The 18,905-nt window shown below is 46.6% G+C and overlaps 1 protein-coding gene across 6 annotated transcripts in view; it reads right to left on the reverse strand.

The window, feature by feature from the left end:
- Positions 1 to 18,905, reverse strand: part of PLEKHG5 (pleckstrin homology and RhoGEF domain containing G5) — a 1,536,154-nt gene that overhangs the window by 609,696 nt on the left and 907,553 nt on the right. The window contains exon 1 of one of the 6 annotated variants that reach the window (XM_069610306.1): positions 10,005 to 10,128. The exons of the other annotated variants lie outside the window; for them this stretch is intronic. The gene's annotated coding sequence lies outside the window, so the exon portion shown is untranslated. Of the gene's footprint in view, positions 1 to 10,004; positions 10,129 to 18,905 lie in introns of those variants that run through there. 6 annotated transcript variants of the gene reach the window in all.

Here is an 18,905-nt window from a genome sequence, read left to right on the forward strand (position 1 = left end):
GGCCTATGCTAACAAAACCTAATGCATGCCCCATCCCTTGGCCCTGTTTGTGAAGCTATTGTCATGTTACTGTGGCTGCCTGGCCTTCACCTAATGTTTTCCCGTGTTCTATTTGAATGGCTAGTAACGACGTGCCATCCAGCGATCGCTTGATATCTCCATGCATAATCAAATGTTGCAGATGTCTTTGATGCTTCAAGTGTCCTCCCTTGCACAGTTTACCTGAAACATACTTTGTAGCCACTACATTAACAGTCCTAGTAGAGTCCGTCAGATCAAAATGGCCTATGCTAACAAAACCTAATGCCTGACCTATCCCTTGGCAGAGGCGTTGCTAGGGGGCTAAGGGGGCTATAGCCCCAGGTCTTTTGGTTGTAGCCACAGACAGAAGTTCAGGGGTTACAACCAAACAGCTACTAGCCCTGAGTCCTGACAGTCCCGACATTAGCGTAGCCCTGGATCTTTTCCAGACCTAGCAACACCCCTGTCCCTGTTTGTGAAGCTATTGTCACGTTACTGTGGCTGCCTGCCCTTCACCTAATGTTTTCCCGTGCTCGATTTGAATGGCCAGTAACGACATGCACACCAGCGATCACTTGATATCTCCATGCCTAAGCAAATGTTGCATATGTCTTTCATGCTTCAAGTGCCCTCCCTTGCACAGTTTACCTGAAACATACTTTGTAGCCACTACATCAACAACCACTGCAACCAACCAGCTTTAAGTTAAGTACCATTTTCTTGGAACGTAGGTCTATGTAATTCCTTGGAACAAGAGGAGAGTCTTTACCTGTATGCATTTTTACACCCATTATGACCTTTGAATGCACACCTGATGTAGCACCCGTAACAAGAGGAGAGACTACCAGTATGCACCTCTACGCCTATTATGACCATTGAATGTACACGTGATGTAGCTCCACCCAACAAGAGGGGAGGCGGAGGCCTTGCCAGCATGCATTCTTATATGATATATATGATATTTATTTTATTTTTTACTTATTTTTTATTTATTGAATAACCACGTCTACTGTATGAACTTCTGTTGAAACTCCCTGCAACTTGGGGAGAGTTTACACTTGTATGCCTATACCACATATTCTTATCGAGCACTTTCTGTAACTAGCTTCTAGATACCTTAGGGTTTTGTGCACTGTAAATAAATGAAATAAATAAATACTGCGTGTCACCATCGGCTGCCTCACAACCACTCCCCGAGGACCCCTCACCCAGGTGATCCTCCTGCACTGGTTCACCCCCAGGGTCTAGACCCAAAGGCGATGGATGTGCCCTGCCCACCAGAGAGAGAGAGAGAGATCCCCGGGGACTAGCGGTGAGACACCCTCTTGTTTCTCACAGCAGCCTTTTTGCCACTTTTGTTTCCCCACTGCATAAGTAACCAAATACTGATAAGGACAGAGTCTTGTTCTGTTCCTTTCTTGACATTGGCAATGAGTGTTTATATCAGCTTGGATAATGGTTGTATGCATAAGCTTTTAACAATGTTGCCCTACCGGGTTGTTGACTTTTACATAAACTGACATGCTCAAATTTACAGTCACTAGGTTTCAGTAAATATAACGTTGGCTGCTTTTTGAGAATTCGATATTCAAAAGTACTACTAACACTCCTTCAACTGATACGCGAGTGAAACTGCGTTCCTTGAACACACAAGCAGTCTCAGAGCGCTTCGGAGCACTTTCAACTTGTGAACTCAACGGGTAAGTTGCACGCTTCTGTTCCTCTTGGCGTTCGTAGGTCTTCTGCTGCAGTGGCTTCTTGCAACTCGGCAAACAGCTTCTCCGGTCTGCCTTCGCCCGTGCCACTTGTTACTGGGGCTTTCTTTTCATCTGAGCCTATCTGGTGCACGCCAGCCACTGGAGACCCCTCGAGAGGGAAAACCTCCTTTGCTGCTTTCGCTTCCCACTGCGCAGCCTTTGCACAACAGATTTCCAAAGGGCAAGTGTCCCTTCTGCACTCTTCCAGCTGCATGACCTCAGCAATTGGGACAGCTGGAGACATAGACCCTTTCTTCGGCCACTGTCTTCGGCTTCACAGTGGTCCCGACGTCTTCTCTCCCCTCCAGTCCCAACCTCGGATGCATACAGTCTGCACTGCTCTTCCTACTCGCTCCGACAACAGCTTCGTCCTTCATTCCCCTGCTTGAACCTGAGGGGGCTTTTGAAGCCGTCCAGCCTCCCTCAGGTGTGGGTAATTTGCATTAATGAACTGATAACTCCTGCAGTATTGGTCCTCCGTAGCCCTCTTCCCAGTATTTAGGGAATCATGGGACTTGAAGTTCCTAATGTCAAAGTTAGTTTTCTGACATCAATAAGGCATTAGAAGATTGGGGTTTCAGGAAAAGTTGAACAAAGGGGTTTCCCATTCCTCCTGATCTGCTTCCCCCTCATGCGATCCTCCCGCATAACACCACCCCCAGGGGTGGGATCATAAAGTGTCTGCGTTCCCCATTCCACATGAGAAGTGTCCCAAGCTAGGTTTTCCAGGGGAATCATTGTCGATTCATTGCATTGCCTACTGTACACATAGTCCGAGACATGACAGCTGTCATTGATACAGAGGGTGGGAGCTGGCTTCAGGTTGACACAGTTATGTACTCCATTGTCACAATGCTGTCACATTCCAAGCAAATATGACAAAATATGACTGGATGTACTGTGCCTGTTGGCTGTGTCCACCCAAAGTACACAGGCCCATGCGCTTGTTGTGGTTTGAGCATATGAAAATGCATGTGGATTAGCTCCACACATTTTCATCAGGTTGGTCTACCATCATTCCATTTAATTTAGCATTTCTAAAAAGCCCAGGTGAGCGCACAGCCACCGTATGGATTGTCGAATTCTTCACAGCAACAGTCACTTAACCTGCAGAGTTGTCTTTGCAGCATTCTTCTATGAGATCCCCTGCGACTCTCACACCCACAAAACAGATCTGGCCTGCTAAGCCCCTTCAATCAAGGGTCAGGTGGGTCCATCAATGAGGCTCTCTTCCCATTTTGATGTGAGTAACACTTGCACATTTTTAAAGATGCATGCAATCACGTCACCAAGCCTGAACTCAGCAGGAGGGGAGACAGAAACCCTGCCACAAGCAGTGATTTATATGAGCATGGTAAGGAGAATAGGTGCAACTACACCCTCGAACTCCATGTACTCAGGGCATGTGAATATATTATTGAGTCACCCCCCCCCCCCCTCGCTTATTTTCTAGGACTTGAGCCCTGTAATTCTTCTAACATTTGAAGACCTAAAAAAAATTCATCATTCCCTGCCTCAAGACATCCCAGGTAAATAGGCAATCCTGCAGTAGATGCAATCTGCCCTGTCTGCCCCAGGGACAGTCCCTTCCCATGCAGGACATCCTTGGAACCTGCTTGGAGTTTATTTCTTTAAATAGCCAAAATAATCCTTATGTATAGCTTCTGAAATAAAAGCACTATGCTAGTTTGGATAATATGGGCAAATATATAAATAAAAATAAAAACAATTGGATAACCGCTTCAAAAACAGCAGATGGCAAAACAACCACATATTTTTGCAATGGCTTCCACAGTCAGATGGTGTTTTCAAACAAAAGTTTCAAAAATATTACAAACCACATTTCTACCAATGACATCTGGGAAGATATGCGTTCAAGTTCCTGATTTGCAGACTGGTCTCAAATCCCAGCTTCTCCATTTAACCGAAGTGTCTGCTCCCGGTCAAATCATTTTATCTCACCATGCCTTATCTGCCCAAATTAAAAGTCTATATAAAGGTATCCAGCTCACTACTCTGCTACTTCAAAAAAGCCTCACTCCTGATATTTCCACATAGGTAAATATTAAAAGTGACAATTCATATACCGGATGCCACAGTTTATTTGTCTCCTGCCTTACCCATGGCCACGTGTTTTATTTTAACTTCCCATGATACCCATTGTGTATTTAAGACTCTTTCTATAATATTTTTATGGCTATATGCAAATAAGCAGGGCCCCACACATCTTTTGCTGCCCAGGGCCCCGCAAATCCCACGGCCGTTTTTAGGGACACACAGTATGATTACAAATGTATGCCTATTTTTATTATTGATTACTCAGTTTACGGATCTGGCAACATATTATGGCTGCCATTTTGTGTCGCCTCTGAAGTGGTGTCACTAAAACTTGTGCAAAATATGTGTGCATCTTTGAGTCCAGTTCTCAGTGGCCTCTGTAGAAAAGTGGTGGGTTTGGGAGGGAGGGTGTTGGCCCTGTTCTCATAATGCCAGGTGCCCTCTGAGGTCCCCCCCCAACATTGCAATGAGCACTGGGAACTTAGCACAGGCCCAGTGATGCATGCAGAAACCGTGAGAAGTGTCATTGCGTGCTGAGTTTCCTTCTTGTACAATTTAGTCAGCTGAAATGTGCACACATTGCAGTTTATATGAACTGTAGTATGACATTTTCCACCACAATACCCCTACCCAAAACCACCCTCATTTGACGGGTGGTTTTGGCTTTCTTTCAATGGTTAATGTGCTTTTCTCGCAAAGGTACAACTAGAGAGTATAATCTGTCTATTATATAGGACAGGCAGATTGGATATCCGAGTGCCAGAGCTTGCCTAGACTCAGCTTGATTCTTTGAGGTGTCTGTGACCTACATTTTGTGCATGCTAAAATACTGCACACGTTGATGCTATTGTGGTCTAGAATTTCCTGTAATCAGCTAGAATAGATATGTGCTCACATTTTTAGTTTGATCTATTAGGTGGTGCTTCCGCATCGCCTATAGGGCAGAACTATTGCATTGGAGTACAGGTAGGCGGGAGATGACATGTGAGGAAGGACACAGCTTGTGAGTGTTGTGTGGTTATTTACCCACCCATTGACTTCCCATGTACTTGTTAATCACTATGGCCATTTCCACCCACGGCCTGCCCCTCACCACCCTAAACACACCCTCCTGGGATCTCTTTAAGCTGGCTTTATCCAGCAGTAACATCAAATGTTAACCTGCAAGTGTTGGGCCTTAGCAGTTTGATGAAAATTAATGGCTTAATTGTAGCTCTAAATGGCTCTCTCTTCCATGCACGGAAGTCCTGTTAAAAAAAAAAACAGGACAAAGCCAACAGTTTTGGCATGAGGTATGAGATAAGCACTTGCCAGGTACTGATATCATAAGCCCAATTTATCCGTTCAATAGCCAGGTAGTACCATTATATCAGTGTCTCTGTGATGCCTATTCTACACAAAAACCAAATTGTTGGCTTTGCCAATGCCTGTTAAGTAATGTATTATCAGGCTCCCTGCCTTCTTTCAAGCACTGAAAAAATAGGCGTTAATACTACCAACTGTGATTGGACTCAATTCATTAAAGTCAGAAAGACAAAACTTGGAAAGTACAGGCTGCACATGACAGAGTTGAGCATTTAACTCGCAGAACTATCCATTTAAAATATACCATGTTGCTTAATGAACTGCGCAGTTAAAAAAACATGTATTATGATATCTACCCACCATCCCTCCCCTCTAGTCCTTTATCAAAACATAACATAGTATTAATATTATCACATGTACACAAAGTGCGCCATGACCAACTTCTTGCTTCCAAGCACTTTAAAAATATGTGTTATATTAATAAAGTGTAACCCCAAGGCCCAAAGCATTGCCAACAGCTGTTGGTTTCCACATTTAAGGAGAAATCGCAGATAAGGTAGCTCAGCGGGTTAACTGCTCACTACTAAGAGTTGTGTGGGATCTGCAGGTCACAGTTCGAATTCTGCCCATCCACCTCAGTCTTTCATCCATCTCGAGATCATAAAGTGCTTGCCACATTTAGATTGTGTAATAACAATTGTATAAAATATTGTTCCATGTAAAGCACTTTAGCAAATTCTCTATATAAATAACAGATTATTAATGACTATAAATGCCTAGGGTGACCAGATGTCCCAGTTTTGCAGGGACAGTCCCGGAATTGGGCCCTCTGTTCCCAGAGTTTTTGAAATTTTAAAACCCTGTTCCGGTTTTGAGGAAAGGGTGGGTTACAGCAATTATAATTGTAATTATTTTTCACAATACTTTAAATATTTTGAAGATGGAGGATTGCCTCGAACCCCCAACCTTTCCGGTACGAGTCACAACACTTAACCATAAAAAAACTGCACAGACATGATCATTTAACAATCCTAGTGAAGTGTTTATTTGTTTGAGACATGAACAAACCTCATGTTTATATGGTACACCTGAAGCTTAAAGGGAAAATTCACTCAAAAATGTTATTGCCTCAAAAGATGGCCCATAATCAAAAATATATATAAAAAATATTTTTAAACAAAGTTCCTATGTAAAATTGAGAAAATGAGGCTCAAACTCAAAAATTTCAAGCACAGGAGGCATACATTTTGTGAAATGAATGAGCCTTGTGTGCTTGTGTTAAGCTTTGCCCTTACGACAATAATGAAGCAAAAACCACCTAATGGTAGCTTTTGTTTATTACAGCCGGGTTTTGCTTCATTATTGCCGGAGAGCAGAGAATGCAGTCAGGATCCTTCCTGCCGCCTGCTGCTGGCAAGTGCTTTTTTTTTTTACTTTAGAAAGAAAACCACAGCAATTATAAATACAACATTGTTGCGCTTATAATTGCAGTGGCTTTTGCTTTTAGTCTCCCGGGAGACTCAAAACGAAGGTACCGGCACTTATAAATACAAAATATCTATGATGTTGGTGGTTTTCTTTTTAAGTTTCCCGGGCTCCCCCGGGCCAAGGGAGACCGGTAGACTCAAAGCGAAAACCACTGCATTCATAAATACTATGCGGTTGTATTTATAATTGCCTTGGTTTTCTTTTTCTTTTTAAGTTTCCCAGACCTAAAAAGAAAACCACAGCAATTATAAACACAACTGTTTTGTATTTATGATTGCAGTGGCTTTCGCTTTGAGTCTCCCGGGATCAAAGCGAAAGCCACTGCAATCATAAACACAACGTTGTTGTATTTATGATTTCCATGGTTTTCTAACCACAGCATAATTGCCACGCCTTTTCTTGTAGGCAAGTCCAGGCAATTATGAATACTTTGCCGGCATCCGGCAGAGTATTCATAATTGCTGCAACTTTCTTTTGAAGTTTCCCGAGCACAGGAATTTTGCATTTTTGACTTGTAGTCCTGGGTTTGGGAAAATCCAGGACCACAAGTCTCAGAATACAAAGTTAAAACCAGCACTGGACTAGGATCCCCGGAATGGTTTAATTTTGGCATGAAAGGTGTATATACACAAACACACGCACACATACATCTATCTATACATATGGCATTGAAACAGTTAAAGAAGCACTGTTCATTTGCACCTACTGGAGGAAAACATGAATAAACGATCATACGGTCTGTGCTCTCACCACTTTCAGACCCGGGAATTTTTTTTAACCCCCGGTACTTAACCCCAACAGACAAGAGGTTAAAGGACAGGGCAAAGGAAGCTACATTATACCCTAACCAGCACTGTGGCAATACACTGCCAATAATAAAAATAAACATTGGAAAATAGCAAGACTTTATAATGCTATTAGGTAAAATGCCATAACATGTGAAGTACCGAAGGATATTGATTGATTGATTGATTGATTGATTGATTGATTGATTGATTGATTGGGTATTTATGATGAGCCTAAACACAAGTATTTTGAGGCGCAACAAGACAGGAGGGTGGGAAAAAACAAAACTATCCTACTAGGACTTGTCCCATTCGGAACGTGCAAGTGCAGTAAGAGAAGTGCAGGGTGTGGAGGAGCAGTCAGGGCTGAGGGGCCTAGTGAGAATCGAGTGGCAGGGGAGCCCAAGTGGACAGAGCCAGGGGAAAGCAGAGAGTGCGGGGAGGAAGGATCACGAGCTAAGTGGGAGTTAAGGGGCTGGGCGTGCTACACGGGAGAAGGCCCATCCAGGCAAGTGTGGGGGGAGGGGTCCGGAAGGACAAGAGTACAGGTTGAGGAGGTGGGATGCAAGGAGACCAAGTGAGGGGTAGACTGGAATCGGGGGGCCTGGTGCCCGGAAGACTCAAAAGGAGCCAGGCAGCTAGTCAAGAGGAAGACATGGACATTAGCGGGGCAGTGGGAGAGGGAAGGAAGAAGAGAAAAGGAAGGTCTTGAGAAGCTTCCGGAACTTAGGGAGTCTGAGAAGGGCAGGGAGGCCATTGCAGAGGGAGGCACCTCTTTTTCACTTTAATCTCTTGTAATCATTGATATGTACATTTGTTCTATTTACAAAAGCAAAGCCCATTTAATAAAACAACGCGAAAAGCAAAGACCCTTGGAAGAAGACTGGTGAGTGACAGGGTGATTGAGCGCTGGTGAAGAATGGATTAGGCCAGGGATCTACTTTATGTCCACATAAGAATGCACATTTGAGGCGTTACCTTAAAAGCATAGCCCTTGAGCTGATGCCCCATTAACATGCATACACGGGCTGCATATTTCCCATGTACTGTACCATCCTGAGACCCTACATTTGGGTGCTCCACCTGCACCACAACGTAAGCTTCACATTGTTTTTCAGACCATGGCTCACACTAGGGTGGCTCCTCATAAGTGAGAAGAGGCTACAGATAGGTTAGTGAGCTCCACCTGTCATGGGAGTCCAGCTAAACGACACGGCAAATCCTGTCGAGGGCCCTCCGTTTTGGACACCCGGTGTGATATTAAGAGTTTCATAGGCACCAGGGTGGCTGGGCTCCAATGAAAGTTTGGAAAACGAAGCAGGCAGGCAGCACTTAGCCATGTTTCGGTCTACTCTGGTATACTTCTGCAGGCTATGGGCAAACGTATGCATAGTTGTCAAATGGCTCCATGTCAGAGTCGTGCTTGTCCATTATTGCCTTTTTAACCAACAAAACTTTGTATTCTGGAATGTGTAGCTTCACTCCACCTCCCCCCATTATATGCATGGAATAGAACAAAAGTTCCCTGCACGCAAAGTGATGCAGGCTAAAAGCCTGGATTCGGATTAGAATAACTGAACTATGGGGCCAGTGGTAAATTCATAAAAAAAACTCTTGCTTGATAACTTCACTTAACCCCACCCCACTCAGGCAATCTGAAAACGCACTAACTGTGACATGAACCTTTTGCATAATAACAAATCAGTCTTTGGCCTAGTCCCCTATAGTTCCTAGCAGCGAGGTATAACCAAGCCCAGAGACCAGCCAACATTTAGCAATTGATAACTTCCCAATAGCAAGAACCTTTGCTTCTGAGTGACAGACAGATATGATATATGATAGGTTATTTATAACGTGCTTAATATCCAGAGGTTTCTAAGCACGGACCCAGGGATTGAACCTGTGTTGCTCCATGTCGTCTTGCTTCCAAGGCGAGCACATTGCCTCTAAACTATCCTCCCAGGACAAAATAAGGTGTCCAGCGTGTAGCTTGGACTCCCCTCAATTATGAGAGATTGCCACCCAATATCCAGATTACCCCCAAAGTTGGCCATGTGTTCTGAGGTCAGTGAGGGCAGGGGAGAAAAAAAGTGTCCTTACGCCTGCAGGGCACAGACACCCGTTATGCTGAAAGTTTACACTCTGCACCCCAACTGCAACTGGGGTAACTCATTCCACAACATTGCATGCCGGAGCTGTTTGACATGCACTACTTTGTCTGATCGAGGATAAGCAAAACATGAAATCTTTGAAACGCAGTCCTTAGTCCAATCAAGATACTTTTCCCTATGCCACACACAAGACAAAAGGTTGTCAGTTGGGCACCAATCAGCCCAAACTAAAAAGCACAAAGAAGATTCCATCAAGGCCTAAACAGAAAAAGCACACAGAAAAAATAAGGAAAAATACATGACAGGATGAGGCGTCACCGCTGCATTATCCTCTTTATTTCGGTTTGCCCATTTTCTGAAGGAAAGTATTTTGGGGCGATTGCACTCCAAAGGGAGAGCAACGCACGTCTCTCTCGGTCTGTAAACAACAGGACCCCCCCCCCCTTCCCCACGGTCCGAATAATCTGGCTGCCACTTACCGAACAGTGGGTCGCCGTTTCCCCGCCTGTGGCCAACCCAGCTCCGCATACATTGGGCCGGGTGCCCCCTATTTCCTGGTCCAGTGGAACGTTCCCATGCGGCAGCCAGCGCGCAGCTTTGTTCTCCACACCCGTGCCCGATTGTGCATCATCAAGTCAGGAGCACATGTCTTGTGGCTGTTTTTTTGTTTGAAATATCAGCGTCTCCCCACAGCAGGAATTAGGAAATGAGTGCCTGCTCGGCAGAACAATACCCCGCGGCCCTTGCGTTTCCTTTCATTGTGAGCAGGCCCCAGTCGCGCTCTGTGGCCGTTTTAAGTTGAGCGCCCACCACCGCAGCGGCGGCGGGTTTATTTTTAAACACGTCGCATTGTGCGGTGCGTAGCTTGGCGTTCGTAAAGTAAAAGGCATTGCAGGCTGTAAATGCCCCGAACCGGTCTCATGCGATAACTTAGTAGCGAAGGTGCAGGAAGACTCGCCCACGCGCTCTCAGGGCATGGAAAATGCTGCATTCGTGCACAGCAGGGCCCCTGTAAAACGAAATGCATGTTAGGCCTTTCAACTTCTGACCTAAATCTTGCCCTGCCTTGAGCAGGGCGGGACTTGGACCAACCATAGTCTGGGTTAACAGTCAAAAAGACCCTTCAAATTGGGAATCACCATTTATAACTTTTTACCCCAAACTGTTCCGGTTCTACCAGCAGTCACATTTTTAATAACATCTGTGCACCTGAATGCCCCCTGGGTCAATAACAATGGCCAAAAACTAAACGTCCCATTGGTGTATTACATCATCAACGGCCCACTCTGTCCCACACACTTGGCCCACACGATGCAGCGGGGCCATTCTGCTTCTTCTCCCTCCATTCCCACATTAGATTCCATGCCACATATTGTAACAGCCCCCTGGTTTCCTCATACGTTTCCTTCCACGACAGGTACAGCACCCTGCTGCCTCCTAGCTAGATTCCCACTGAAACCCCAATACCATTGCCCCACAGGCCAGTCCGAGCCGACCTCTGGTAATTCCAGCCCGCATCTTCACAGCAGCCATTCCGCTGCAGGCAGTGGGACAATGGCTCATACAGGTTATTTTCTTAGTTGCTCCCGTTTACACACTCTGGCATCAGTCAGAAACGCGTGCCGCTTATTCCGTTTTTAACCCCTTTGCCTTGATAGTTTGCGTCCACAGTTTCCTTCGTGTGTTGCTTATTCGTGCAGTGGAGCGGTGCAGGTGCTTCGGGATTGGAGGGACCCTACTGGACCTTTCTACACAATGCGTCAACATAAAGAAATGGCTTCAGCCAAAATTGGTTGGGCCCCACAACTTGCACGTGCCCGCTGTAGAGGCGCTGGGACAGATTTCCAGGACAAACAAAAGAGTTTGGACCCAGCCCATATCGCCTGTCAAACGCTGTTCTTTGGCTGACTGGCAAAAGACTGAGGAGGCCCCTCTGGGCACAACACCTGTGCAAGGTGGGGCGAGGCTAGCGTTTGCACTCAGCCTGCATCCTGCATGCCAAGAAAGGAGACACTGGGCCCGCCCTTTCATAGCCAAGTAGGCTCCCTCTCAACTAAGTTCATGTCTCCGCTAGCACTTGGTTGGCAGGGGCAGGCGGGATAAGCAGTAGTAGAAGTGTAACAAAGAAAGTAGTGGAACTGTGGTGTCAGCACTGGAGAGGGTAGGCGGACGCAGAGTGCAACACGTGACTAAGTGTTACGGCCGGGTCATTGCAATAGTCTATGTGACAAGTAACTAAGGCTCCTATCACAACTTTACGCTTGCACAGGGACATGAAGGGACAAATCCTTTGTGTAGAAGGGTGAATATCGTCGTGAAAAGTAGAGGAATGGTAAACAGAAAGAAAAAAAAAAAGTAGTGGAACACTGCTCCTGACCGTTCCTGCTCACTTCGATCACTGGGGGCAAGTGAGTGAAGTTCACACCAAGGCCTTTTCCCTACCTGCCATTCTCCGATTCATGCTTCACATTCGTCACGAAAGCATGGAGGGAAGGGGTATAGCAGCTGTCTGCAGAGGCCAGTCACAGCAGGTGCGGTGGGGACGCAAAAGAGGAGTGAAGAGCAGGTCACTCCGTCCCCTGGGCGCCTTTACAATGCTGTAAACGGCGTTCTGTCTGGATGTATTATACTCACCTTGAAGAGAACTACGCCCCGGAGACCTTGATTCTGATCTAGCACAAATCTTTTGTTACCCACTGCCCACTAAAACCGACACCCCGTTTTGCACAAGTCCTTAAACCCTGGCCCTTTTGAGCCAACAAGCCATATTCACCATAGACACTAGGTTATGAGGTAGCAGCATGGCTGCAGTGCCTCTTCCCTGACTCTCCTAGGAGCTTTCCGGAAGCTAAACCGCTGTGGGCAGAACATTACACAAAAAAGCCCCAGTTGCCATCAAGAGGCAATTCAAATGTTTAGTGTTGCATTTTACAAATACAACGTAACATAACTGGCAATCTTTAGGAACTCCACAAGTCATACTGCGCGGTTGGCTGCTATGTCATGCAATGCTAGCTATGCATTGCTTTGTTGCGAGGGGGGACCAGTTCCCCAATCCTGCTGCAATGGCGAGAGATCAGCAATGGTAGGGAGCGATACCATGCAAAGTAGTCCTGCTTGGAGATGTCCATCCACCTGTAAACTGCATACCCTAACCAACACCCAACTAGGCACTGGCACCCATCACCTGCTTAATAATTTAAACCAATGGTATTCAAACTTTTTCATAGTTATTTACACATCAGTAAAAATATTGTTTCTAGCCCACCCCCCAACCTAAGGTTTGCTCCCCCCCAGGGATCCCAAAGAATGTCCAGGGGGGCGCAGGCTTTTAAATATAAGCAGATTTTCTACTACTTATATTTTCTATTAGCACCCTGGGAGGTGCCTGTAGCCAATAAAAATGCTCGGAACGGCGAACGCAGGCTATATTCACAAACGTAAGCCCGCGTTCCGAGCACTTTCATTAGTGTCAGGCACTTCCGTCACTGGTCCCAACTCCCCCTTCCCATTAGCACTTGTGTAGCTATATCACTGCCCGGGTGCTAATGGTTCTCTTTTCTTTCAAAATAATGGAAGAAAAATGTACCTTTTCATCGTTGCACTGCCTTCAGCCAGGCATTAAGTACCCTCTTCAATGGGGATGACATCAGTCATCAACATTGATGATGGATTTCCTGGTTTGAAGGCAGAGATGGCAGCAAGGAAAAGGTACGTTTTCCTTTCATTATTTCAAAATAAAAGAAAACCATTAGCCCCCGTGCAGTGACCTACAAGGGTGCTAGTGGCGATATGTGATATGCTTCGCTCGGGCCCTTAACTTGGTCGGCGGGCCGTTATGCACAGGGTGGGCCCACCTCTTTGGGGCATATCCTCTTCTCATATCACTCTCTCTACGACTCCCTCTCATCTGCCAAGCGCTCCTACTACTCTAACCTTCTACACTCACAAGCTTCCCACCCCCGCCGTATCTTCCAAACCCTCTTTCGCCTTCTTTCCCCTCCCACTCCTGATCCTTCCACGAACTCTCTCCTCTCTCCCTCTGATTTCGGCAACTTTTTATCATCCAAAATTCTCTCTCTTCGCCAAAACATCCTCTCCGCTCCTTCTTTCTCCCCTTCCCTTCTTCATCTTCCACCTCTGCTAACATGTCCACCTTCTCTCCCATCACCGCAGCCTGTGTCTCCTGTCTCCTGTCCAAAACTCACCCTACCGCTGCCCCCTCTGATCCTATCCCCACCTCCCTCATCCCCAGAGTCTACCCCCTCCTCATCCCCTACCTAACCACTTTCTTTTTGTCTCTCCGCTGCTACCTTTCCTTCAGCTTTCAAACACGCCACCATCATCCCCATCCTGAAGAAACCTTCTGCTAGCCCTCTTACCTCCAATTTCAGACCAATCTCTCTTTTCCCCTTCATCTCAAAGCTCCTTTAACGCTTATCCTACTCTCAACTCTCTGCTTTCATCTCCTCTCAATCCCTCCTCCCCTCCTCTCAATCTGGTTTCCGCCCTAAACACTCCACCGAGACTGCTCTCACATATGTGCTCAACTCTCTCCTCACTGCTCGCCATGCTAAGCAATCCTCAATTCTCATCCTCCTTGACCTCTCCGCAGCCTTTGACACTGTAGATCACCCCTTACTTCTCAGCACTCTGTCCTCCCTTGGTTTCAAAGGCTCGGTCCTCTCCTTTCTCTCCCCTTACCTCTCCAACTGATCCTTTACTGTCTCCTGGGGCGGCCGCACCTCCTCCAACTTCCCCCTGAACTATGGCGTCCCCCAAGGATCTGTACTCTGACGTTTCCTCTTCTCTCTCTATACCTCCCTTCTCCATCACATCATCTCTTCTTTCGGCATCTCCCACCACTTCTACGCGGACGACACCCAACTCTTTCTCTCCTTCTCCTCCTTCACCTCCGACCTCCACCACACTCTCTTCCTGCCTCACGGCCATAAAAAACTGGATGTCATCCCACTTTCTTTCCCTCAATGCTGACAAGACTGAAGTGCTTTTCCTCCCTCCCGACACTCTCTCACCTTCCCCTCCTCCTTTCATCCACTTCCCCCCTTCCAATCTCCCCATGGCGACCCATGCCCGCAACCTTGGCCTCCATATTGACCCCTCTCTCTCCTTCTCCACCCACATCTCTCTAACCTCTCGTACCTGTCGGCACCACCTCTTCAACATCCGCAAGATCCGCCCCTCCCTCACCTTTCACGCTTCTAAACTTCTAAACCCCTTCCTTATTTTCTCCCGTCTCTTCTACTGCTCCTCTCTTCTCTTTGGCCTCCCTATTTCTCACCTGACTCCCCCAAAATCCATCTACCACTCCTCTATCCGTACTCTATGTCTCCTCGGCCCTAGAGACTCTATATCTACCTTGCTCTCCCAACTCGGCTGGCACCCTTTCCTCTCACAATTGAAATTCCAATTCCTCTGCCTCGTCTACAAATCTCTCCATGACCTCGCCCCCCCCTATCTTTCCTCCCTCCTCTCATTCTACTCTCCCTCCCGCTCTCTCTGCTCAGCTGATCTATACCTTTCTCACTGTTCCCCCTGCACCTTGTGCCTCCTCACGCTTCCGCTCCTTCCAACTCTTGGCCCCCCTCCACTGGAACTCCCTACCTCTCCCTATCCGCTCCACCCCCACCTACCCATCTTTCTGCTCCTCCCTGAAAGCCCTTCTTCTCCACTCTCCCCCTGATTCTTCTTCCCTACCTCTCCCCCCAAAACCCCTCCCCCTTCACCGAATGCCTCCCCCTCCTCCCGATGCCCTTATATTCGATGCTGTAACCATCCGTGAGTGTCAAGACCATCTGGGAATACCACCCCCCTCCTTTTGAGTAAATTGTTCTATATACTGTACCACTGGTTTGTTTCAAGTTTGTAAATATGTTTCTTTCTCTTGTATTGCTGCTGTTACACTGTAAAGCGCTTTGGTGTAAAGGGCTATATAAACTCAATAAACAAACAAACATATATATATTGCCTCATTAAAAGCAGTCAACTAATCCCTATTTATATTTTTAAAAAGTCATTTTAATCATTTTCAAAGGGTCTGGGGAACCCCTTAGACATCGTTTGAAACCCCCTAGGGGGTCAGTCTCCCAGTTTGAAGACCACTGATCTAAATTAAATATGCGGCGCACGAATAAAGCAGCGTCGTGCAAATTACACATCTACCACCGACTCAAACTCCATATCACTAGTAATAACAGGCACGCAGGTTACCGTCCTCTAACCCGCCGTACACTTGCACTCAATGACAACGTGATGACACCAGTCCATGCTCAAACATGCCCCACAAGTAGACAACAGACTCTGATCTGCTGAACACCAACACCCAGTCAAAACTGAAGGACCCTCTACACAGAGGGCATGCAGGCACCACGAACTGCCTCACACAGCAAGTCAAATATCAACCTCTGCGCTGCTTCCACAACACAATGACCCAAAGCGCCAAGGGGCCTCATAAGTGTCAGGCGCTGCAGAATAAGACGTGCCCATAAACCAACAAAAAAACAACCTGTCACCATCTACACCCCACCATCCTCCGATTCTGTGACAATGCAAGCTCTTCCAAGGATGGGGAAAAGTCTGGACTCAGCGAGCCGTGAGGAGCCAAAATGGCTTCCCATTCCTGCCCTGCTCATCTTCCTCCTGCCCATCCAGGGCCATTGAATAATCAGCTGGCAGGGCTATGGGGGGATGGGAAGTATCTAAGAGATGCACCATGCTTGCACACTCGCAACAGCTGCAGGATGACGAGAGCAGGCCCATCCTTCCTGTCTGTTCACTCTTGTGGCTGCAAACATAATGCTTGCTATGCAGTACACAAGTAGCAAATACATCAGTAAGTCAATGCATAAAATCCGAAGCTGCTACCTGCTCGCAAGGCAAGTGCCACATTCTCCCAGTCCTGGCTTCTTTTAGCCCATAGCACCTTGAATGTGGGGACTCGTATTCCCACTGTTTCAATTAGAAGCAGGGTCTTATTAGTCCCCTCAGGCAAAGTGCCATTGGCTAAACAACCAAGGCTATATTGAGGAGACCTGCATGGCATTGGGCCCATTGAGCAACTATGCCATACCTGCCTAGTCTCCCGGTTTACCCCGGAGACTCTGGCTTTTTACGCTCATATCCGGGTCTCCGGGGAAGAGCCTGGAGTCTCTGGGGGTTCCTGAAATCCAAGGAAATCCACCCATGCCTCGATGTGATTGGCCACAAACGGCGGAAACTAAGGATCTGCGACAGATCTGAAGGCGGTGCCCAGTGTGAAGAGAGAGACACCCACACAAAAAACAAAAAAAAAAAAAAGACAGCTCTTTCTTTTGTTTGCGTGTATCTCAGCCCTTTTTGTTTTTTTTTTTTAAAGAGGTCGAGTCAGGTGGGCAGGGTCTTGGGGAAGGGGGCGGGGCATCTGTGACGTCACCCCCCAGGTTTTTCCTTTTGTCAATGTAGGCAGGTATGAACTATGCACAGTCTCACAAATGAACACTGCATACATTCAAACGGCTGTTGACAGCGCTTCTTTCTTCATGAAGTTCTGCTTCTTTTGGCCGGTTGCATATGCTCTACTTACACTGCTTCTGGCTGTACGTTTGTCTTGTTATTATTGGATTATGTCTTCTGTGTTTGTGCGTGGCCCCTATGCTCATGGGATGCTACGCGTGCTATAAATAAATAAATACAGAAAATAACAATTTGACTGAAAGACATCATTGAAGCACCATCCAAGTAAACTCAAACCCTGTTTCATTATGTACCCGCCATAAACTGTGTCCTCGACGCATGAAGAACTAGAACGTGGCCCAGTTGTAGCTGCCAATTCAATATTTAAATTAAAAGCATCTCCTTTAAGAATCAACCCTGGCCCACGTCAGCTTTTGCAAAACTCTGCGGGTGTCGGTGATGTACTCATGCTTTAAGTGGTTTAGCGTAAGGGAGGTTTCACGAAGGAAGAACCTAGCATTGGACTGACCTGTATCCAAGGAGCCCAAGCTGGCTGGCCTATAGGAACATTTGGGGAGTTCCTGGTGGGGCACCCACAGATGGCTGAAGGACTGCGAGCGGGAGGTAAATTGGCAGCGCCTTTTCACAAGGTTGGATAAACTGTAATGAACGCTTAATATGCTGAGTCTTCATACATGCCCCATTCCAGATGGGAGATTTCTTTGCATGTTGGTATTATAATGGGGAAATCTAGGACCCCCAGTACCAGTGCATAGTAAACCAGCACTTGACCTCCAGATCCCAAAGGGAACGAGGCATGTTTGCCTGAAGGCGTCTTCTATGGATAACTTGAAAGCCTGCACTTTAAATTTAGGAGAGTCGGGGCCAGCTAGAGCTGCATTGAGGCTCACGGGGGGCCTATTTATTTCTAAATGATGGCTGTGGCCCCCCTGAGCACAGCTGGGACTACCAGCTTGTGGAAGCTGTGGGATACATAGACTATGAGCTATGTGCATACCATCCACCCCTTCTTTAAGCTTCTGCTGGACACTGCAAGGCTACAGGAGGGAGGGCGGAGTGACAGCCTGGGGGTGGCAACAAAAGGGAGCCTGCAATGCGCATGTAGCGAAGCACACACTAAATGCACTGAATTAAAGAAGTATTTTGCTTTATGACAAGGATACCAAAAAGGGGGGGGGGCAGCAGCTCAGGGCCCTTTGAGGCTGAATGACCATTTCTGACTGAATACACTGAAAGCAGAGGCCTTGCTAGGGGTGTGGGGGGCGAGGGGGGAGGGGACTATAGCCCCAGGACTTTTGGTTGTAGCCTCGGATAGAAGCTCTGGGGTTACAACCAAAAAGGCTAGCTAGTCGCCAGTCCCAAAATTGGAGGAGCCCCGGATCTTTTCCAGACCTAGCAACACCCCTGATTGAAAGGCCTTGGTACCGTCCATGAGGATGATTCTTTCTGCTACTTTCACCAATACGCCTTGAATTGATAACGTATGTCGTTTCATTTTTTTATGAAATGTATGCTGCACACACAATCTTATGTGTCTCAAAGCAGGACAAATCGGGGAGGGCATTAAAATGACAGCACATGGTATAAAACCTAAGTCAAGAGGGTACAACGTTGTTACATCGCCATGATTTTTTCAGAGTTTTTTGCTGAACATTTACGAGGGGTGGAGGGTGTGGGCAATAGGGACTAGATAATAGTGAAGAGGACCCCCAAATAAAAACATTTAAAAAAACAAATGTCAATGAGTTTTTTTGGCTGAAAATATTCAGCAAAAAACTCAGTGAAAAAAAAACCCTACGATATAAGAACCTAGAGCCGTGAAGAGAATCGATGTGAAGGCCATAACACTTAAAAGGACATTACTGCAGACCCTCAACAGTGAAATGAAGGATCACAAAACGCTAGCA

This window comes from Ambystoma mexicanum, chromosome 8 (assembly GCF_040938575.1).
Source record: "Ambystoma mexicanum isolate Mex_15411 chromosome 8, UKY_AmexF1_1, whole genome shotgun sequence".
Lineage (NCBI taxonomy): Eukaryota > Metazoa > Chordata > Amphibia > Caudata > Ambystomatidae > Ambystoma > Ambystoma mexicanum.